At 39.1% G+C, this 23,621-nt stretch overlaps 1 protein-coding gene across 10 annotated transcripts in view; it reads left to right on the forward strand.

Annotated features, from left to right (window-relative positions):
* TTC23 (tetratricopeptide repeat domain 23) overlaps positions 1–23,621 on the forward strand; it is a 158,880-nt gene that overhangs the window by 15,520 nt on the left and 119,739 nt on the right. The window contains exons 1-2 of one of the 10 annotated variants that reach the window (XM_019983297.2): positions 2,306–11,780; positions 15,141–15,316. The exons of 6 other annotated variants lie outside the window; for them this stretch is intronic. The gene's annotated coding sequence lies outside the window, so the exon portion shown is untranslated. Of the gene's footprint in view, positions 1–2,304; positions 11,781–14,034; positions 15,317–23,621 lie in introns of those variants that run through there. 3 more of the 10 variants (XM_070775024.1, XM_070775031.1, XM_070775025.1) reach the window with 3 other exon arrangements.

The following is a 23,621-nucleotide window of genomic DNA, read 5'->3' on the forward strand; positions in this document are numbered from 1 at the left end:
GGCCTCCCTGCCCAGCCCCCACTTACTAGGGGCGGGTGCAGGCGTCTGCACTTCTTTTCCACTGGGGGAGTTACTGCTGGGCACGTAATCTGTGGATTTTAATTATTTATTTATTTTTCCTCCCATTTATGTTGCCCTCTGTGGTTCCAAGGCTCACCACAGACTTGGCAGTGAGAGTGTTTCCTGGTGTTTAGGAACTTCCCTCTTTTTAAGACTCTCTTCCTGGGATGGAGCTCCATCCCTACCTCTTTTGTCTCTCTTTTTGTCTTTTATATTTTATCTTACCTCCTTTCAAAGACAATGGGTGCCTGATGTCTTTTTCTGGGTGCCTGATGTCCTCTTTCAAAGACAGTGGGTGCCTGATGTCCTTTTCTGGGTGCCTGATGTCCTCTGCCAGCATTCAGAAGTTGTTTTGTGGAATTTATTCAGCGTTTAAATGTTCTTTTGATGAATTTGTGGGGGAGAAAGTGGTCTCCCCGTCCTATTCCTCCACCATCTTAGGACCGCCTCCAGATTCTTACTTCTTGTTGTAACATTTTCTTTTCCACCTAGAGAAGACCATTTTACATTTCTTTTAGGATAGCTTTAGTATTGATAAACTCTGTTAGTTTTTGCTTCGTTTAGAAGTTCTTTATCTCTCCTTCAATTCTAAATGCTAATCTTACTGAATACAGTATCCTAGGATACAGATTTTTTCCCTTTCAGCACTTTGAGCATACCACACCACTTCCTTCTGCCTGCAAAGTTTTTTTAGAAAAATTAAGTGATAATCTTATGGAGGGTTCCCTTGTATATGACTCTTTGTTTTTTTCCTGCTGCCTTAATATTCTCTTTTTAAATTTTGCCATTTTCGTCATAATATTTCTTCAATTCAGTTCAGTTCAGTCACTCAGTTGTGTCGGAGTCTTTGTAACCACATGGACTGCAACCTGCCAGGTCTCCCAGTCCATCACCAACTCCTGGAGCTTACTCAAGCTCGTGTTCATTGAGTTGGTGATGCCATTCAACTGTCTCATCCTCTGTCGTCCCCTTCTCCTCCCACTTTCAATCTTTCCCAGCATCAGGGACTTTTCCATTGACCCTCTTCTTCGCATCCAGTGGCCAAATTATTGGAGTTTCAGCTTCAGCATTAGGCCTTCCAATGAATATTGATGCTTATTTCCTTTAGGCTAGACAGGTTGGATCTCCTTGCAGTCCAAGGGACTCTCAAGAGTCTTCTCCAACCCCACAGTTCAAAAGCATCAATTCTTTGGTGCTCAGCTTTCTTTATAGTCCAACTCTCAACATCCATACATGACTACTGGAAAAACTGTAGCTTTGACTAGATGGACCTTTGTTGGCAAAGCAATGTCGCTGCTTTTCAATATCCTGTCTAGGTTGGTCATAACTTTTCTTCCAAGGAGCAAGCGTTTTTTAATTTCATGGCTGCAGTCACCATCTGCAGTGATTTTGGAGCCCAAAAAAATAAAGTCTGTCACTGTTTCCCCATCTATTTGCCATGAAGTGATGGGACCACATGCCATGATCTTAGTTTTCTGAATGTTGAGTTTTAAGCCAACATTTTCACTCTCCTCTTTCACTTTCATCAAGAGGCTCTGTACTTCCTCTTCGCTTTCTGCCATAAGTGTGGTGTCATCTGCATATCTGAGGTTATTGATATTTCTCCCAGCAATCTTGATTCCAGCTTGTGCTTCATCCAGTTAAGCGTTTCTCATGATGTACTCTGCATAGAAGTTAAATAAGCAGGTTAACAATATACACCCTTGATGTACTCCTTTTCCTAATTTGGAACCAGTCTGTTGTTCCATGTCTGATTCTAACTGTTGCTTCTTGACCTGCATACAGATTTCTCAGAAGGCAGGTAAGGTGATCTGGTATTCCCATCTCTTGAAGAATTTTCCACAGTTTGTTATGATCCACACAGTCAAAGGCTTTGGCATAGTCAATAAAGCAGAAGTAGATGTTTTTCTGGAACTCTCTTGCTTTTTTGATGATCTTACAGATATTGGCAATTTGATCTCTCATTCCTCTGCCTTTTCTAAATCCATCTTGAACATCTGAAATTCATGGTTCACATATTGCTGAAGCCTGGCTTGAAGAATTTTGAGCATTACTTTGATAGCATGTGAGATGAGGGCAATTGTGCAGTAGTTTGAACATTCTTTGATATTGCCTTTCTTTGGGATTGGAATGAAAACTGACCTTCTCCAGTCCTGTGGCCACTGCTGAGTTTTCCAAATTTGCTGGCATATTGAGTGCAGCACTTTCACAGCATCATCTTTCAGGATTTGAAATAGCTCAACTGGAATTCCATCACCTCCACTAGCTTTGTTCATAGTGATGCTTCCTAAGGCCCACTTGACTTCACATTCCAGAATGTCTGGCTCTAGGTGAGTGATCACATCATCATGATTATCTGGGTCATGAAGATCTTTTTTGTGTAGTTCTTCTGTGTATTCTTGCCACATCTTCTTAATATCTTCTGCTTTTGTTAGGTCCATACTGTTTCTGTCCTTTATTGTGCTCATTTTCGCATGAAAAGTTCTCTTTGTATCTCTAATTTTCTTGAAGAGATCTCTAGGCTTTCCCATTCTATTGTTTTCCTCTATTTCTTTGCATTTATCACTAAGGAAGGCTTTCTTATCGCTCCTTACTTTGGAACTTGGCATTCAAATAGGTATATCTCCTTTTCTCCTTTGCCTTTTGTTTCTCTTGTATTCATAGCTATTTGTAAGACCTCCTCAGACAACCATTTTCCCTTTCTTGGGGATGGTCTTGATCACTACCTCCTGTACAATGTCACGAATCTCCATCCTTAGTTCTTCAGGCACTCTATCAGATCTAATCCCTTGAATCTGTTTTTCACTCCCGATGTATAATCATAAGAGATTTTATTTAGGTCATACCTGAATGGTCCATTGGTTTTCCCTACTTTCTTCAATTTCAGTCTGAATCTGGCAATAAGGAGTTCATGATCAGAGCCACAGTCTGCTCGCATTCTTGTTTTTGCTGACTGTATAGAGCTTCTCCATCTTTGGCTGCAAACAATATAATCAATCTGATTTTGGTATTGACCCTCTAGTGATGTCCATGTGTAGAGTCTTCTCTTGTGTTGTTGGAAGAGGGTATTTGCTATGACCAGTGCGTTCTCTTGGCAAAACTCTATTAGCCTTTGCCCTGCTTCATTCTGTACTCCAAGGCCAAATTTGCTTGTTACTCTGGGTATTTCTTGACTTCCTATTTTGCATTCCAGTCCCCTATAGTGAAAAGGATATCTTTTTGGGGTGTTAGTTCTAGAAGGTCTTGTAGGTCTTCATTGAACCGTTCAGCTTCTTCAGCATTACTAGTTAGGGCATAGACTTGGATTACTGTGATATTGAATGGTTTGCCTTGGAGATGAACAGAGATCATTCTGTCATTTTTGTGATTGCATCCAAGTACTGCATTTCGGATTTTTTGGAATCTTTTGTTGACTATGATGGCTACTCCATTTCTTTTAAGGAATTCTTGCCCACAGTCATATTTGTAATGGTCGTCTGAGTTAAATTCACCCATTCCAGTCCATTTTAGTTCGCTGATTCCTAGAATGTCGATGTTCAGTCTTGCCATGTCCTGTTTGACCACTTCCAATTTGCCTTAATTCATTGCCCTAACATTCCAGGTTCCTATGCAATATTGCTCTTTACAGCATCAGACTTTACTTCCATCACCAGTCACATCCACAACTGGATGTTGTTTTTCTTTGGCTCCATCTCTTCATTCTTTCTGGAGTTATTTCTCCTCTGATCTCCAGTAGTATATTGGGCACCTACTGACCTGGGGAGTTCATCTTTCAGTGTCCTATCTTTTTGCCTTTTCATACTGTTCTCAAGGCAGGCATACTGAAGTGGTTTGCTATTCCCTTCCCCAGTGGACCACGTTTTGTCAGAACTCTCCACCATGACCTGTCTGTCTTGGGTGGCCCTATACAGCATGGCTCATAGTTTCACTGAGTTTGACAAGGCTGTGGTCCATGTGGCTCATTTCTTGGTATCAGTCTATTTGGGTTCATCTTGTTTGGCACCCTGTGTGCTTCCTATATTTGGATATCTGTTTCCTTCAGGTTTGGAAAATTTTCAGCTATAATTTCATGAAATACATCTTCAACCCCCCCTCTCTCTCTTCTCCCTCTGGGAACCCTGTAATGGGAACATTGGTAGCATGATTATTATCCCAAAGATCCCTTAAATTGTTCTCATTTTATGAATTTGTTGTTATTTTTGCTATTTTGATTGGGTGATTTACTTTATTCTGTCTTCCAGATCACTTGCATTTCTTCTGTAGCATGTAGTCTATTAATTCCTTCTAGTGTGTCTTTCATTTCAGTTATTATACTCTTTAGTTCTGATGGATTTTTTAAATATTTTTTTTTGTTCCTGTTAAAATTCTCATTCTGTTCATCTATTCTTTATTCAGTTCACATTCTTGTTACTACCAGATCAGTTTATTTCTCTTCCTTAGTATTTGCCTTGTTGCAACAAAAATTTGGAACAACAAAGTAAAGGGTTAAAACAACAGACAAGTTACAGCTGAGTTCAGCTCAAGCAGACAGATATTTTGTTAGACAGATACTCCCAAGACATCGGAAGAGGCCGGGCCCAAAGAAATCTTTTTTTTCTCTCTTGCTTTCCCTGTTTTTATACTTCCAGAACTCTTCCTTTTGGTTATGCCCTGTGCAAAATAGGGCTTGTACCCATAACTGATCAATGAAGTGGAGTGCAACTGGGCATACGGTCAAGATTAACAGTTGTAAGTTATATGACAGCAGTCTGTGTTGTTTATGTCTTCCTATAATTCAGTTTACATCGGTTATAATGAAATATAGAATATTTATAAATCCTTAATGGATTCTTAGTTGCCTAAGATTACTTGGAGAAGTCCCTGTGCTTATTTTGTGTTCACTGTGTGCCTAGGGCGCATGTGCAGGAGTTGGAAAACTCTCTATGGTTATTTTTGTAGCATATCTGTGAGCTCCCCTGGGTATGTCTGGGATGGTTTTAGAGATCAGCTTGCATCTCTTTCAGCCAGGCCACCCCCTTGTCGCTCTTGTTTAACTTCCTACCTAACATTACCAATGCTTCAAATTCTTTATATGGCGAACTATTTATATCTGTTTCTCTTGTAGTTTTTTCAAGGATTTTCTCTTTCTCTTTCAATTATAACAAATACCCCTGTCCTCTCATTTTGTTTAACTTCTCTGTTTCTATGAAATTAGGTGAAATAGTTACCTGTTTCAGCCTTGAATGGGTGTCCTTATGTGGGAGCATCCCTGTGTAGTCTGCATGTCCCTGGTGGCTTTGTTGGGAGAGCTGGATTTGACATGAACAGAAGTCACGTCTTACTTCAGGGTGAACTGACAGCTCTCATCTTGGTAGGAGGTTGGACTAGAAATGGAGTGGCTAGAGTCAGAGCCAGATGTGAGGTGAGGCTTCCCCTCTCCTCAGTGACTTTCACTAGCACACTGAAGGCAGGAGAAGGTCTTAAGTTGCCAGAGCAGAAGCCTTGAGGCTCAGGTCCCAGCTGCCTCAGCTCCCTTCAGGGGTGTGCTCTCCTCGCTCTTGCCCCAGAGGGGAGCTGCACTGGAACCAGAGGGGCTGGTGCGATCACTCGGTGTGTCAGGGAAAGGGCTGTGGCCATCCAGCTGGGGCCAGATATCTGGACTGCTTTTTGATGAACTGCCTGTGTAAGCAGCAGGAATGGCTGCCCGCTGCCATGCTCACGTGCCACTTCAGGCCCAAGCGTCCTTTGTCTGTGATAGCTGGACCCTCCCCACTGCCTCTCCCATCCCCATCACAGTGTGAAGATGAATGCCCCACAGAGCAGGCAGGGCCTGTGTGGGCTCTCAGCATGTGTCAGGATGTGAACTGTGGTGGTCCCACTACAGACAGAGATGGGGCTTTTCTGATGAGCCTCCTTTGTTAGCACAAACGGTGGCTGCCCCTATCCTGCTCGATGGTTCTTGAGGTCTAAGCCAAGTCTGTGTATCACAGCGAGGCTCCAGAGCAAGACTGGAATGTTCACTCAGCTCAGACTGGTTGTGGGAAACCAGCCAGACACTTGCACAGCCTCAGTCTGCTCCCTCTGTTCTGCCTTGGGAGCGAGCAAGTGGACATACAGTCCTCGTGAGTGGGATTCAGGCTTCCCAGAGTCCTCCTGCTAGTCCCACTGGCCCTCCAACCAGCTGTGGGGACTTGCCTTCCCTGTGTCAGATCCCAAGGCTGGGACACCCAATATTGTTGCTCAAACCATGAACACCCCAGGGAGGATTGCCACTCCCATGATCTCCCTTTTCCTCTGAATCCCCTTTCAAGGGTACAGATACTGACTTGATTTCATGTCTTCTCTTCTTTCCTGATTCAGTGTGGATCTTTCTTACAGCCTTGCTTATATAGGAGTATTTTTGACAGTCTCCAGTTAATTTTCAGTCAGAATCATCCACATTTAGATGTATTTTTGATGTATTTATGGGTGGAGGTGAGTTTTGTGTCCCCTTGTGGCTCAGCTGGTAAAGAATCTGCCTGCAATGCTGGGACCTGGGTTCAATCACTGGGAAGATCCCCTGGAGAAGGGAAAGGCTATGCACTCCAGGATTCTGGCCTGGAGAATACTGGGTAGCAAAGAGTCAGACACAACTGAGTGATTTTCAGTTTCACTCCACCATCTTAATCAGTTCCATTATTACTCATTTTTATTACTAAATAATATTCCCTTGTATGGACACTACCACATTGGTTTTATCCACTCAAAAGTTGATAAACATTTACACTACTTTCAGTTTTTAGCTATTATAAATAATAGTGCTATGAAAATGTTTACAAGGTTTTGTGTGAATGTGCTTTTAGTTCTCTTGGGTATATACCTAGAAGTGGAATTGCTGAGTCATGTGGAAACTATATGTTTAACTTTTTGAAGAATCACTCAACTGCTTTCTAAAGTGAATTAACAATTTTACATTTTCCAACAGTGTTGTGTGAAGATTCCAACTTCTCCACGTCTTCACCAGAACTTCTAAATGTCTGTCCTTTTGTTTATAATCACTCTGATGGGTGTGAAGTGATTCTCATTATAGTTTTGATTTTCATTTTCTTACTGACTAATAATGGTGTGTTTTTTATTTCTTTTTCTTTTTAACACCAAAAACATTTTGTATTGGAGTAATAGTTTAAAGTGAATAACGAAGGGATTCAGCCTTGTAAACATGTACCCATTCTCCCCCAAGCCCCCTCACATCCAGGCTGGCACATAACATTGAGCAGGGTCCCATGTGCCATACAATAGGTCTTTGTTGGTTATCCATTTTAAATATTTCAATGTGTATATGACCTTTCCAAAGTCCCTAACTATCCTTTTCCCCCAACAAACATAAGTTTGTTTTCTAAGTCTGTGAATCTCTTTCTGTTTTGTAAGAAAGTTCATGTGTGTCATTTCTTTTTAGATTTCACATATAAGAGATGTCTTATGATATTTCTCCTTCTCTGTCTGACTGACTTCATTCAGTATGACACTCTCTACATCCATCCATGCTGCTGCAAATGCATTTTTCTTTCTTTTTAATGGCTGAATAATATTCCATTGTATACATGTACCACATTTTCTTTATCCATTCTTCTGTTGATGGACATTTCGGTTGCTTCCATGTCTTGGTTATTGTAAACAGTGCTCCAATGAACACTGGGGTGCATATGTCTTTTCAGGCCATGTTTTTCTCCGGATATATGCCCAGCAGTGGGATTGCAAGGTCATATGGTAGCTCTATTTTTAGTTTTTTAAGGAACCTCCATGCTGTTCCCCATACTGGTTGTATCAATTTACATTCCCACCAAAAGGAGGGTTCCCTTCTCTCCACACCCTCTCCAGAATTTTGTGTGTGTGTGTGTGTGTGTGTGTGGATTATTTAATGATAGCATTCTGAGCCGTGTGAGGTAATACCTCACTGTAGTTTTTATTTGCATTTTTCTAATAACTAGCAATGTTAAATATCTTTTTATGTTCCTGTTGACCATCTCTCTGTCCTCTTTGGAGAAATGTCTATTCAGATCTTCTGCCCATTTTTTGAGTAGTTTGTTTTGATACTATTAAGAATCATAAACAATTTGTAACTTTGGAGACATCCTTTATCAGTCACAGTATTTTCAAATATTTTCTCCCATCTGTTGGTTGTCTTTTTGTTTTGTTTATTGTTTTCTTTGCTGTGCAAAAGCTTTTGAGTTTAAGTAAGTCCCATTTGCTTATTTTCCATTTATTTCCATTATTCTGGGAGATGGATTGAAAAAGATATTGCTGTGATTTATATCAGAGAGTGTTTTGCATATGTTTTCCTCTATAGTTTTATAGTATCTGGTCTCACATTTAGCTTATTTTTTGTGTGAAGTTGAGGAATGATCTAATTTCACTTTTTTTACATGTTGCTGTGCAGTTTTCCCAGCACCATTTGTTAAAGAAATCGTCTTTCCAGCATTGTATAGTCCTGCCTCCTTTGTCATAGATCAATTGACCATAGGTTCGTGGGCTTATGTCTGGGTTTTCTATCCTGTTCCATTGATCTATATGTGTATTTTTGTGCCAGTACCATACTGTTTTGATGACTGTAGCTATGTAGTATAGTCTGAAGTCAGGAAGCCTGTTTGCTCTAGCTCTGTTTTCTTTTTCAAGATTGCTTTGTTTATCTGGGGTCTTTGTGTCTCCATACAAATTCTGAGATTTTTTTTTCTAGTTCTGTGAAAAATGCCATTGGTAATTTGATAGGGATTGCATTGAATCTGTAGATTGCCTTGGGTAGTATAGTCATTTTGACAATATCGATTCTTCCAATTCATGAACATGGCATATCTTACCATATGTTTATGTCTTCTTCAATTTATCAGCATCTTACAGTTTTCAGAGTATGGGTCTTTTGTCTCCTTAGTTAGTTTTATTTCTAGGTATTTTATTCTATTTGATGTGATGATAAATGGAATTGCTTCTAGAATTTCTCTTCCTGTTCTTTCATTTTTAGTGTATAGAAATGCTACAGATTTCTGTGTATTAGTTTTGTAAGATGCAACTTTACCAAATTCACTGATGAGTTCTAGTAGTTTTCTGGTAGCATCTTTAGGATCTTCTATGTATAGGATCATGTCATCTATAAACAGTGACAGTTTAATTTCTTTTCTGATTTGGATTCCCCTTCTTTTTCTTCTCTGATTGCTGTAACAAGGACTTCTAAAACTATGTTGAATAAAAGTGGTGAGAGTGGACATCCTTGTCTTGATCCTGATCTTAGAGGGAATACTTTCAGCTTTTCACCGTTGAGTATGATGCTAGCTGTAGATTTGTCATATATGGCCTTTATTATGTTGAGGGCTTCTCTGGTAGCTTAGCTGGTAAAGAATCCACCTGCAATGCAGGAGACCCTGGTTTGATTCCTGGATTGGAAATATCCCCTGGAGAAAGGATAGGCTACACACTCCAGTATTCTTGGGCTTCCCTGGTGGCTCAGTTGGGAAAGAATCTGTCTGCAATGCGGGAGACCTGGTTTTGATCCCTGGGTCTGGTTAGGTTAGGTTGTTTATTTGAGTTCTTTCTTGCTTCTTGAGATAAGATTGTATTGCTATAAACTTCCTGCTTAGAACTACTTTTGCTGCATCCCATAAGTTTAGGACTGATGTGCTTTTGTTCTCATTTGTCTCTAGATTTTCTTCCTTGATTTCTTCAGTGATCCACTGGTTGTTCAGTAGCATATTGTTTAGTTGTCACATATTTGTGTTTCTTAGGGATGCTTGATACGATTTCAATTTTCTTAAATTTACCAAGGCTCACCTTGGAGCCCAGCATGTGGTCAGTCCTGGAGAATGTTCCATGTGCACTTGAGAAGAATGTGTAGTCTGCTGCTTTTGGATGAAATGTTCTATAAATATCAATTAAGTCCAACCCGTCTAAAATGTTAAAGACTTTGTTTCTTTGTTGATTTTCTGTCTAGATTATATGTACATTTGTGAAAGTGGGGTATTAAAAGTTCCCCACTATTATTGTATTACTGACAATTTCTCCCTTTATATTTGTTATTATTTGCCTTACATATTGAGGTGCTTCTATGTTGGGTCTATATATATTTATAATTGTTATATCTTCTTCTTGGATTGAACTCTTTATCATTATGTAACGTCCTTCTTTGTCTCTTATAAAAGTCTTTGTTTTAAAGTCTATCTTGTCTGATATGAGTATCACTAGTCCAGCTTTCTTATGATCTCGATTTGCATGAAATACCTTCTCCCATCCCCTTACTTTCAGTCTCTAAGTGCCCATAGGTCTGAGGTGGGTATTTCATAGACCACTCAGCCCATCTTGCTTTTGTATCCACTCAGCCAGTCTATATCTTTTGGTTGGTGAGTTTAATCCATTTACATTTAAGGTACTTATTGATACGTATGATCCTTTTTGCTAATTGTTTTAGGTTTATTTTTGTAAATCTTTTCCTTCTTTTGTGTTTCCTGTGTAGAGAAGTTCCTTTATCATTTGTTTTTAAACCGGCTTAGTGGTGCTGAATTCTCTTAAATTTTGCTTGTCTAGAAAACTTGATTTCTTCATCAAATCTGAATGAGAGTCTAACTGAGTAGAATATTCTTGGTTATAGGTTCTTCTGTTTCATCACTTGGAATAGGTCGTGCCATTCTCTTCTAGCTTATAGAGTTTCTGTTGAGAAATCGGCTGATAACCTTTTGGGATTTCCCTTGTATATTATTTGTCTTTTTTCCCTTGTTACTTTTAATAATTTATCTTTGTCTTTAATTTTTGTCAGTTTGATTACTATGTTTTGGTGTGTTCTTCCTGTTATTCTGCCTGGGACGGTCTGTGCTTCCTGAACTTGGGTGACTATATCCTTTCGCATGTTGGGGAAGTTTTCAGCTGTTATCTCTTCAAATATTTTCTTGGATCCTCTGTCTCTCTCTTCTCCTGGGACGGTTATAATGCGAATATCGGTGTGTTTAATGTTGTCACAGAGATCTCTTATACTGTCTTCATTTCTTTTCATTCTTTTTTTCCATATTCTGTTTTGTAGCGTTGTTTTTCACCATTCTGTCTTTCAGGTCACTTATCTGTCTTTCTGCCTCAGTTATTTTGCTATTGATTCCTTCTATTGCATTGTTCACCTCTGTTTGTTTCTTCTTTAGTTCTCCTAAGCCTTTGGTAAACATTTGCATCTTTTCCATTCTTTTTCCCAGATCCTGAATCATCTTCACTATCATTATTCAGAATTCTTTTTCTGGGAGGTTGCCTATCTCCACTTCATTTAGTTGTTTTTCTGGGGATTTATCTTATTCCTTCATCTGTGACATAACCCTATTTCTTTTCATTTTAGTTAGCTTTCTGTGATTGTTGTATTAGTTTTGGAGGCTGCTGGGATTGTAGTTCTTATTTCTTCTGTCTTCTCTCTGGTGCATGAGGATAAGAGGCTTGTGCAAGCTTCCTGATGGGAAGGACTGGCTGTGGGGGAAAATGGGTCTTGCTCTGGTCGTGCTCTCATCTTGCTCAGTAAAACTTTAATCCAAGTGTCTGCTGATGGGTAGAGCTGTGCCAGTTTGTTATCTGGCCTGAAATGACCCAGTCCTGGAGTCCACAGGCTCTGTGGTAGGGCTATTGGCAAGCTCTAAGAGAATTTACGCTGAGACATGTCTCCCAGGAACACTGCTACCAGTTCCCCTGTCCCTGTGGTGGGTCTCTGCCAACCCACACCTCTTCAGAAGACCCTCAAACATTCACAGGTAGGTCTGGCTCAGTCTTCTGTGGGGTTGCTGTTCCTTTCCCCTCAGTCCTGGTGTGTACAAAGTTTTGTTTATGTCTGTCAAGAGTGGCATCTCTGTTTCCCCCAGTCCTGTGGGGAGTCCTGTAATCAAATCCCACTGGCCTTCAAAGTCAGATTCCCTGGGCATTCCCAGCCCCTTGGCTGCATCTCCAGGCTGGAAAGCCTGATGTGGGGCCGAGAACCTTCACAACAGTGCAAGGACTTCTTCGATATCATTGTTCTCCAGGTTGTGGGTCTCCCACCCAGAGGGTATAGGATTCGATTTTATAGTGATTGTGCCCCACCTACTGTTTCATTGTGGTTTCTCCTTTGTCCTTGGATGTGGGGTATCTTTTTTTGCTGGGTTCCAATGTCTTCCTGTTGATGGTTGTTCAACAGCCAGTTGCAATTTTGGTGCTGTGGAAGAAGATATAATGGTATATTCTCATGTGCTAATTGGCCATTCATGCGTCTTTTTTGGTAAAATATCTATTCAGATTTTTTTGCCTGTTTATAAATTTGGTTATTTGTTGTCTTATTATTGAGTTGTAAGTGTATTTTGAATAAAATCCTTTGTTAGACATATGCTGCTGCTGCTAAGTCGCTTCAGTCGTGTCCGACTCTGTGATACCCCATAGACGGCAGCCCACCAGGCTCCCCCATCCCTGGGATTCTCCAGGCAAGAACACTGGAGTGGGTTGCCATTTCCTTCTCCAATGCATGAAAGTGAAATGACATATTTGCAAATAGTTTGTCCCATTTCATGGGTTGTCTTTTAGAGCAATAAGTTTTTAATTTTGTTGGAGTCCTATTTATCTATTTTTTTCCTTTTTTCACTTGTGTCTTTGTTTTTCTAAGAATCTTTGCCTAACCCAAGCTTATACCTAGTTTCATGTTCTATGAACTTTTTATAGTTTTAGATCTTCCTTTTATGTCTTTGATCCAGTTGGAGTTAAGTTTTGTATACGGTATGATATAAGGCTCCAGCTCAGTTCTTTGGCATGTGCCTATCCAAGTTGTTTCAACACCAGTGATTAGAGGACTAGTCTCTTCTGAATTATTTATCTTGGCATACTTTTCAAAAAACAATTGACAGTAAATGTAACTGTTTATTAACCAGATTCTCAATTCTATCCCACTGAATTTTTTTTTTTTTTTCTGATAGTATGGCCTTTTATCGAGAGTCACAGAACAAAACTAGGTCTCTGGAACCAGGTGCCTCCCAGGTACAGCTTCTGCCACAGGCCTGTTCCTGCGGGAGGAGGCTGGCAACCTGGCCTGAGACACACACTGGGTACACACACTGGGCATACAGATCAGGGGCACTGGGCCTGGCAGTGGGACCTTCATCACCCCAACTGCCAGCCCCTCATGTGAGTTGGCAGCATGGCCTCTTCTCCATGGGGGCCTACTCTGAGGGGGCTATGAGTTTGAAAGATACCCCACATCCAAGGACAAAGGAGAAGCCACAACGAAACAGTAGGAGGGGCACAATCACTATAAAATCAAATCCTATACCCTCTGGGTGGGAGACCCACAACCTGGAGAACAGTGATATGAAAGAAGTCCTTGCACTGTTGTGAAGGTTCTCGGCTCCACATCAGGCTCCCCAGCCTGGAGATGCAGCCAAGGGGCTGGGAATGCCCGAGTTGGGATGAAGGGGGGCGGGTCTCCACTCTATCCCACTGAACTATATGTCAGTTCTGTGTCAGCACCACACTCTTTTGATTATTTTAGCTTTGTAGTAATTTTTTTTTAATTGGAAATATAATTCCTCCAAGTTTGTTCTTTTCAAGATCATTTTAGCTTCTAGGTCTCTTATATTTCCATATGAATTTAAGGTCAGATTCTAGGGGGCAGCAAGAGGCAGCTGGAATTTTGATAAAGGTTACGTTAACTGTATAGTTCAATATTTGGGAAGTATTGCTATTTTAGTGTTATTAAGGCTTCTAGTCCATAAACATGCAACGTCTCTTCATTTATTTAATATTCTTTGACTATTTTAAGTAGTGTTTTTCAGTGTAAAAGTCTCGTACTTTTTTGATAAATCCAAAAAAAAGTTTTGTTAAAAAAGTTAAATCAAACTTTTTTGTTTTGTTTATCCCTGAATATTTTATTTTTTTGATGTTTTTCTTGTGAATGAAAATGTTTTCTTCATTTCATTTTTAAATAGAAATACAATTCTTGTTTCTTTTATATTCTGCAACCTTGCTGAATTTGTTCAGTAGTTTCTAGTAGTTTTTTTTTTGTTTGTTTGTTTGTTTTTCAGTATGAATCCCTTAGGATTTTCTACATATAGGATCATGTCATCTAATAATAAGGTTTAATTTCTTCCTTTCTAATATGCATACCTTTTGTATCTTTTTCTTGCCTTATCGCACTGTTTAGAACATCCATTCCCATCTTGAATACAAGCGGTGAGAGCAAACATCCTTGCCTTGTTTCCAGCCTTGGGATGAAAGCATGCAAATGTTCACCATTAAGTGTGATGTTTGACCTTAAGTTTTTAAAATCAAATCTTTTATCAGGTTGAAGAAGTTTTTGTCATAAATGGATGTTGGATTTTGCCAAATAATTTTTCTTTATCTATCAAGATGATCATGCAGTTTTCCCCTCCTCTATTTTTTAAATATGGTATATTACATTAATGATTTCATATGTTAAGCAAACCTTACATTCCCAGGATGAATCTCCCTCAGTCATAGCTTATCATCTGTTTATATGTCCCTAGATTTGGCTTGCATATATTTTGTTGAGGATTTTTTGTGTTCATATTTATCAAGCATTATTGGTTTGCTGTTTTTGTGTGTTGTCTTTGTCTGGCCTTGGTATCAGGAAATGGCTTCCTGATTCTATATTAGTGGCTTCATAGAATAAGCTGGAAAGTGTTCCCTTTCCTTTTTTTCTGAGGCTTGCAAAAAATACACATTATTATTTTCTTGAAAGTTTTTGTAGAATTTACAGCTGAAGCTATCTGGGCATAGGTTTAACTTTGTGTAAATATTTTCAGTTACTAACTTATTTGTTTGTTATAATTCTATTCAGATTTTCTGTTTCCATTTTATTCAGTTTTGGTATTCTGTATCTTTATGGGATGTTTTTCTATTTCACAGCTTTTTGATGCTGCAGCTTACATACGGGCAAGATTGGTTTTCAACTAATACACTCTCATGCAGTCATAATGGTTATTATTTCCTAAAAGCCAGTACCCTGAGAGAGCTCCTGCCTCTTCTCTAGCCTCTCTACAGCTCCCCACCTGTCAGCACCTAAAGGTTAACATCTGTAACAGCTGGGGACATTCGGAACCTAGCTAACTCCAACATCGTTGTCATCTGTACAGATTGATTGGTCCTCCTGCCATACCAGTTATTAAATTTATGAACATCACCTTTTGGAAATGGAAGACTGAGTCCCCACTTCAGACCTCTACTTCCTCTCACTTTGATCTGGTGTTGATCATGTGCTTCAGCATTCTACTGGACAGGTCTGGCAGAAGGAATAGCATCAATTGATTGGGTATGTCTGTCTGATAGTTGTGGGCCAGTGGATTGTGAGACTTGGGAAGTCAATGTGTAGGCCTAGGCTGATTTCTAAAGAAAATTTAAATCCCAGCTATGGCTATTAGAAAGAAAAGAAAAGTGGCTGATGATAAACGTGTAGCTCAAAGTAAGTGAACTGGAAAATGTGTCTTTGTGCTAAAGGTATTACTGTATGGTGCCACACATATTGAAAGGAAGATTGTTACCAAGCCTAAGCTCATTCTGTTTGACGCATGACAGGCTAATAAATTGAGAGAGGAGTTGTTGGAGCATGGAATGATGACTTTAATCAGAAGGGTAGCAGACAAAGGAGATGATAGACTTGAGTGCCCAAAAACCATCTTATCTCAGTCAGGATTCAGGGTTGTTCCTGAATTATTTTCTGAATATAATCCTGAATTATACAGGATTGTATAAAACAATAGGGAGGGGGAAGGGGCTTTCAGTGGCCCTGAGCAATGGCAGAATAGGGCTGTTAACTGGTTGCTGGCTGACAGTTGCTCACTTGGTTGGGAGAGGGGTCCCACCAGAATCCCCCAACCCACTGCTGAGTGGGACTATTATAGCTAGCGTCTGTCTCAGTGGAGTGTGCAGGCAGGAGCCAGGGAGGGAAAGGCCCCTTATGCCTTAGGTCCCATATGGGACCACTGCCAAAAGGTCACTGATTGAAATGCTTTCAGAAGGCAGGCAAGTAACAGTCCTCATTTCATTGATTCAAAGATGCACATTTCTTTTGGCATTTAAACATCTTTGAAACTGGAGTGCATGTTACAACTGATTGTAAGTCATAGTTTAATGGCAGTGTCATTTCTGTCTTGTTGTTATAAAATACTAGCATCATAATCAGATGTTTTGAAAATCACATCCTTTTATGTCAGCCCTGCACTTTGAAAGAGAGGTATAGATACAAATACTTATTCTTCTACCATGAGAAAAACAGCAGAACAGGGGACGTGACAAATGGCAGCTACTTTGCTGTTTTTGTGTAGGAGCCAATAGAGAGAGTTTCAGTTCAGTTCATTCGTTCAGCATGTCCGACTCTTTGTGACCCCATGGACTGCAGCACACCAGGCTTCCCTGTCCATCACCAACTCCTGGAGTTTGCTCAAACTCATGTCCATCAAGTCAGTTATGCCATCCATCCACCGCATCCTCTGTTGTCCCCTTCTCCTCCCACCTTCAATCTTTCCCAGCATCAGGGTCTTTTCCAGTGAGTCAGTTCTTTGCATCAGGTGGCCAAAGTATTAGGGTTTCAGCTTCAGCATCAGTCCTCCCAATGAATATTCAGGGATGATTTCCTTTAGGATAGACTGGTTGGATCTCCTTGCAGTCCAAGGGACTCTCAAGAGTCTTCTCCAACACCACAAGTCAAAAGCATCAATTCTTCAGCACTCAGCCTTCTTCATGGTACAACTCTCACATCCATACATGACTAGTGGAAAAACCATAGCTCTGATTAGATGGACCTTTGTTGGAAAAGTAATGTCTCTGCTTTTTAATATGCTGTCTAGGTTGATCATAGCTTTTCTTCCAAGGAGCAAGTGTCTTTTAATTTCATGGCTGCAGTCACCATCTGCAGTGATTTTGAAGCACCCCCCCCCAAATAGTCTGTCTTTGTTTCCCCATCTATTTGCTGTGAAGTGATTGGACCAGATGCCATGATCTTAGTTTTCTGAATGTTGAGTTTTAAGCCAAACTTTTCACTCTCCTCTTTCACCTTCATCAAGAGGCTCTTTAGTTCTTCTTCACTTTCTGCCATAAGGGTGGTGTGATCTGCATATCTGAGGTTATCGATATTTCTCCTGGCAATCTTGATTCCAGCTTGTGCTTCATCCAGCCTGGCATTTCACATGATGTACTCTGCATATAATTTAAATAAGCAGGGTGACAATATGCAGCCTTTCCCGATTTGGAACCAGAACAACAGACTGGTTCTAACTGTTGCTTCTTGATGTGCATACAGATTTCTCAGGAGGCAGGTAAGCTGGTCTGGTATTCCCATCTCTTTAAGAATTTTCCACAGTTTGTTGTGATCCACACGGTCAAAGGCTTTGGCATAGTCAATAAAGCAGAAGTAGATTTTTTTCTGCTACCGCTATAGAGTGCAACTGGCACTCTATAGAGTAGTAGTAGAGTATAGAGTAGTGGCAACTGGCAAACTGGAGACTGCATCCTACCTCCAGGAGCAGTTGCCCTTTCCCCCACTACCCCACCTAATGCTTTCCTGTGGTGATATAGGCCCAGTGTTCATGAGTGTTGGGAGTTTTCAAAGGAAGCCAGAAATCCAGAAATCTAGATTTTTATTTGAAACTTTTAATTTTAAAATATGGCTCAATTTTTTAACTGGCCAGAAAGGAAAAAGGAAGAAAAAAGAAAAGGTAAACGGGGTTAGATTCAGATTGTATCTTCTATTTTAAGGATTTAATAGTAAGAGAGAACATGAAAAAAAATAAAAGTTGAGAACAAAAGAAATAAAAAGAGGAAAGTCAATTACAAAGTTTAACACTGGGTTCAGAGGGTCAGACTAGCAAATACCACAGGGCATATTATGTGTATAGCTCTTAAAATTTAATTTCTGCCTCCCCTAAACTTACCTGGTGGCTCAGATGGTAAAGCGTCCGCCTGCAATGCGGGACACCCAGGTTCAATCCCTGGGTTGGGAAGATATCCTGGAGAAGGAAATGGCAACCCACTCCAGTACTCTTGCCTGGAAAATTCCATGGACTGAGGAGCCTGGTAGGCTACAGTCCATGGGGTCGCAGAGTTGGACACGACTGAGTGACTTCACTTTCACTTTCTCCCCTAAACAGAAGAAAGTGTGGTAAAATTTGCTCAAGATGTTGTATTTCCTGATTATAAAAATATGATTACTTTTAAATTACATTCTTAGGTTTACAAAACAAAAGCATTTGACTGCTGCTACTACAGATTGTGATCAATGAAAGGATGGATGATAAGATGGGAAACAAAAATTATTAGAAGACCAGGATTCTGATTCTGGCCTTGCAACATAGGGCAAGTAATTGAGCATCACTCAGCTTCATATACCTCATTTATAAAACAGGGGTAATCATACCTGCCCCTGTACCTCACATGGCTGTGGTAAGGGCCACATGAGATAAAATATGTGAAAGTATAAAGTGTTACATAAATATGTTTTTAGTATTTCTCACATTCCATAAGTAGTTGGGTCAGCACAGGTTCTGGAGTCTCAGATTCCCCATCTCAAGCTACAGCTCTTTCTCTAGGCCATACCACCTATGGAATTGTTTATCTTGTCTTGCCAATAGAGCAAGAGCTTATTATAAGAAAAAGTCAGCCAGCACCTTAGAATCGGAGCCTCAGTACTGTGTGGTGTAGGCAAAGCTTAGATGTTGAACCTGAAAGATTGGCATTTCACATTTTGAAGGGCTACCCAGGGATAAGAGGTTGTCCAAGATTATGGTTCATCTGTATCTTTCTCATAGTCTGACCTTAGGCTAGTTCTTTCTCTCTGTGTTTGACATCTTCATTCTATTTTGCTTTATAAAAAAAAAGCTCCTACTTCTTTTTGGTGAAAATGTAAAACTCTATTATGGATTAAGGAGTGGTCAAACTTTACGTTGGTATAAACTATAAGATATAGATATAGTCTATATCCAGACTAACTGTTTCAACACTTGCCTCTAGCCCATCTCAAATCTTATTTGAAAGTGAGCATTGAGGAAAAGGGGGCTACAGAGGATGAGATGGTTTGATGACATCATTGACTCAATGGACATGAGTTTGAGCAAACTCTGGGAGATAGTAAAGGACAGGGAAGCCTGGAGCGCCACAGTTCATGGGGTCACAAAGAGTCAGACGTGACTGGGCAACTTAACAACAATAGAATAAGTTATACTTTTTTAAGGAAAGAAAAAACTTAACTTTAAAAAGTTGTCATTCTTTTTAGAATGACAAGTGACTTGCTTCTAACTACTAAATTGGATATTATACATAAACTTTCTTCCTTAACCTTAACCTTAACCTTAACCTTCCTTAACCTCAAAATCAGTCTGGCTGAGACCAAATTGATTGTCTCATTGGAAGGGTGATTGCCCTCTATCTCGCAACTTCTATTCATGACATTACCATTTTTAAATGTTGGTAATCTTTTTCTGTGGTGTTGGAGAAGACTCTTGAGAGTCCCTTGGACTGCAAGGAGATCAAACTGGTCAGTCCTAAAAGAAATCAACCCTGAATATTCATTGGAAGGACTGACGCTGAAGCTGAAGCTCCAGTACTTTGGCCACCTGATGTGAAGAGCCGGCACACTGAAAAAGACCCTGATGCTGGGAAAGATAGAAGGCATGAGGAGAAGGGGATGACAGGGGACAAGATAGTTGGATGGCATCACCAACTCGATGGACATGAGTTTAAGCAAGCTCCAGGAGATGGTGAAGGACAGGGCAGCCTGGCATGCAACAGTCCTTGGGGTTGCAAAGAGTTGGAAACTACTGAGCAACTGAACAACAACAAAACTTTTTCTGAGAATGGACCGATAGTAAATATTTTAGGCCGTGAGGGCCGTAAGGTTTCTGTTACAGGCTGTTCACCTCTGCTGTTGTATTGTGAAAGCAGCCTTAGACAGCATGTAAGTAAATGAGCAGGGCTGTGTCCCAATAAAGCTTTAGTTACAAAAACAGACTAGGCAGGATTTCCCATTGTCAAAATGTGCCAAGCCCTATTATAGAGTCTCAGGATGAAAATATCAAGAGTTGGTTTTGATTGTCCCTCTTCTTTAATTTTTATATCTAAGTAGCTCTCTAGTTGGGCTTCCCTGGTGGCTCAGTGGTAAAGAATTCTCCTGCAAATGCAGAAGATGCAAGTTCAAACCCTGGGTCAGGAAGATCCTCTGGAGAAGGAAATGGCAAACCACTTCAGTATTCTTGCTGGGAAATCACCTGGACAGAGGAGCTTGGTGTCTGGGGTTGCAAAGAGTTGGACATGACTGAATGACTAAACAACAACAAAAATGACTAATGATGTTGAGCAGCTTTTCATGTGCATATTTGTCATTGATGTATGTTCCTTTTGAAATATCTGTTACAATATTTTGCCTGTTTTATAGTAAGCTGTTTGTTTTCTTATTATTGAATTTTGAGAATTCTTTATACATTCAAGATACAAGTCCTATATTAGATACATATTTTGTAAATATTTTCTCCCAGCCTATAACTTGTCTTTCCATCATCTTTCATGGTTTCTTACAAAAAGCAGACATCTTTAATTTTTAAGTCCAATTTGTCATTTTTCTTTTTATGAATTTTTGTGTGTCATATCTAGGTAAAATCTTTGCCTAGTCCAAGGTCACAGACATTTTCTTGTAGAAGTCTATATTTCATGTTGAGTTAATTCTTATACATGCTGTGAGGTATGGATCAAAGATTTTTGTTTTGTTTTGTTTTTTGTTTTGATTCTACATGTGAACATTCATGTAGAATGTTGTTGTTATAGCATCATTTGTTGAATAGTTGTTATAGCATCATTTGTTGAACAGACTATTCTTTCTCCAATAAATTGCCTTTACAGCTTTGTCAACAATCAGTTGTTTATTTGTGAGCATCCATTTCTGGACTCTCCTTTCTGTTCCATTCATCTATTTGTCTGTCTTGACAGCAATACCAAACTCCCTTTGTTACTGTAGCTTTATAATAAATCTTGATAAAAAGTGGTGTTTGTCCTGTAACTTTGTTCTTTTACAAAGTGTTTTGGGTATTCTATGTCCTTTGCATTTTTATGTGAGTTTTAGAAAGTTTTTTATTTCTTATTCAAAAAACATGCAAGGACTTGGATCGGGAAGTCTTTTAATCTATCAACTTGTTGAGAATTGACATCTTAACAATATTGAGTGTTTCAACCCATGAATATGGTAAATATTTATGTCTTCTTTAATTTCCCTCAGCTATGTTTTGCAGTCTTTATTGTAAAAGTCATTATATTCATCTTGAAATGAATACTGCAGCTTTATTCTTTATATCATATTTTGAGATGCTAATGCATATAGTATTGTATTTTAATTTCAATTTGTTAATGCATAGAAATAGAATTTTTGTATAGTTCTCTTATATCCTACAGCTTTGTTCAACTCACTAATTCTAGGGGATTTTCTTCATAGTTCATCAGATTTTCAGTATAGATGATAATAGAGGTATATTATTCTGACTTAAGGCAGTTTTACTTTTTCCTTTTTATGATTTGGTTGCCTTTTATTTCTTTTTCTTGATTGATTGCACTAGCTAGAAACTCCAGTACAATGTTAAATAGAAATGCTGAGTGTGAACCTCCATATCTTGTTTCAGTTCTTAGGGGAAGAGACTTCAATTTTTCACTAATTTAGTTGTAGATTTTTCATAGATGCCCTTTATCAGGTTGAGGAAGTATTTTTGAATACTTTGAATAGAACAATATACAGTTCTACTCCTATTTTGTTAAGATTTTTTAATCAGAAATGGATATTAGAATAAACTGTATGGTACATATATACAATGGAATATTACTCAGTCATAAAGAAGAATGAATTGGAGTCATTCACTAGAAGAATAAATTTCCAGTGAGGTGAATTAACCTAGAGCCTCTTATGCAGAGTGAAGGAAGTCAGAAAGAGAAAAACAAATATCATGTATTAATGCACATATATGGAGCCTAGGAAAAAATGGTACAGGTGAACCTGTTTGTAGGGCAACAATAGTACTGCATACATAGAGAACAGACTTGTGGACCCCGTGAAGGATGGAGAGGGTGTGAGGAGCTGAGAGAGTAGTATTGAAGCATATGCACCACCATATGTAAAACAGATAGCCAGTGGGAATATGCTGTATGATGCAGGGAGCTCAACCTGGTGTCCTGGGACAACCTAGAGGGGTGGGATGGGCTGGAAGGTGGGTGGGGAGGTTTAAGAGGGACAGGACATATGTATACCTATGGCTGATTCATGTTGATTAAGGCAGAAACCAATACAACATTGTAAACCAATTATTCTGGAATTAAAAATAAATATAAAAAATTTTAAATAAAATAGATAACCTAGAAGACCGTATTGTACAACTCAGGGAATATAGCCAATATTTTATAATAACTTTAAATGTAATATAAGGTATAAAAATATTAAGTCACTGTAAGTCTGAAGCTAATATTGTAAGTCAATCATATTTTGATTAAATAAATAAGAAAATAACTAATTCAACCATAAAAAAGAAATGGATATTAGATTTGTCAAGTTGTTTTTGCATGCTAATCAAGATGATCATGCAGTTTTCCTTTTTTCATTCATTATTTTATGAATTAGATTGACTGCTTTTTTTTAATTCTCATGTTGACTTTCTTTTTTAATTTATGTATTTTTAATTGAAGGATAATTGCTTTACAATATTCTGTTGGTTTCTACCAAACATCAACATGACATTGACTTTTTTATGAATGTTAAATCAATCTTGCATTTCTGAGATAAAATCTACTTGGTCATGATGTATTTTCCTTTTTATTTATTATTGAATTTAACTTGCTAAAATTTTGCTTTAAGTTTTTGCATCTATATTCCTGAGACATATTGATCTGAAATTTTTGTTTCTTGTATTTGTCTTCTTTTGATATCAGGGTTTCATAGAGTGAGTTAGGAAATTTTCTCGTTTTAAATTTTCCAAAGAGGTTGTATGCAATTGGTATTATATCTTCCTTAAATATCTGGCAGAATTTACTGTTGAAGCCATCTAGGCCTGGGGATTTTTATTTGTTTGTTTGTTTTGTTCTTTGTAAGATTTTTAAAATACAAACTCAGTTTAATACATATAGGGCTATTCAGGTATCTATTTTTTCTTGAGTGAACTATGGTATTGTGTGTCTTTACAGGAATTTTTGGGCTTCCCTGATAGCTCAGTTGGTAAACAATCCACCTTCAAGGAGACCCTGGTTCGATTCCTGGGTCGGGGAGATCCCCTGGAGAAGGGCTAGGCTACCCACTCAGTATTCTTGGACTTCCCTTGTGGCTCAGCTGGTAAAGAATCCGCCTGCAATGTGGGAGACCTGGGTTCGATCCCTGGATTGAGGAGATTCCCCTGGAGAAGGGAAAGCCTACCCACTCCAGTATTCTGGCCTGGAGAATTTCATGAACTGTATAGTCCATAGGGTCGCAAAGAGTCAGACATGACTGAGTGACTTTCACTCACTCACTTCATTAACCGGAATTTTCCCACTCATCTAAGTTGTCAAATTTATTGGCATGTGTTTATAACATTCCCACATTAATCTTTTACTATTTGTAGAAT

Source organism: Bos indicus, chromosome 21 (assembly GCF_029378745.1).
Source record: "Bos indicus isolate NIAB-ARS_2022 breed Sahiwal x Tharparkar chromosome 21, NIAB-ARS_B.indTharparkar_mat_pri_1.0, whole genome shotgun sequence".
NCBI classification, from domain to species: Eukaryota; Metazoa; Chordata; class Mammalia; order Artiodactyla; family Bovidae; genus Bos; species Bos indicus.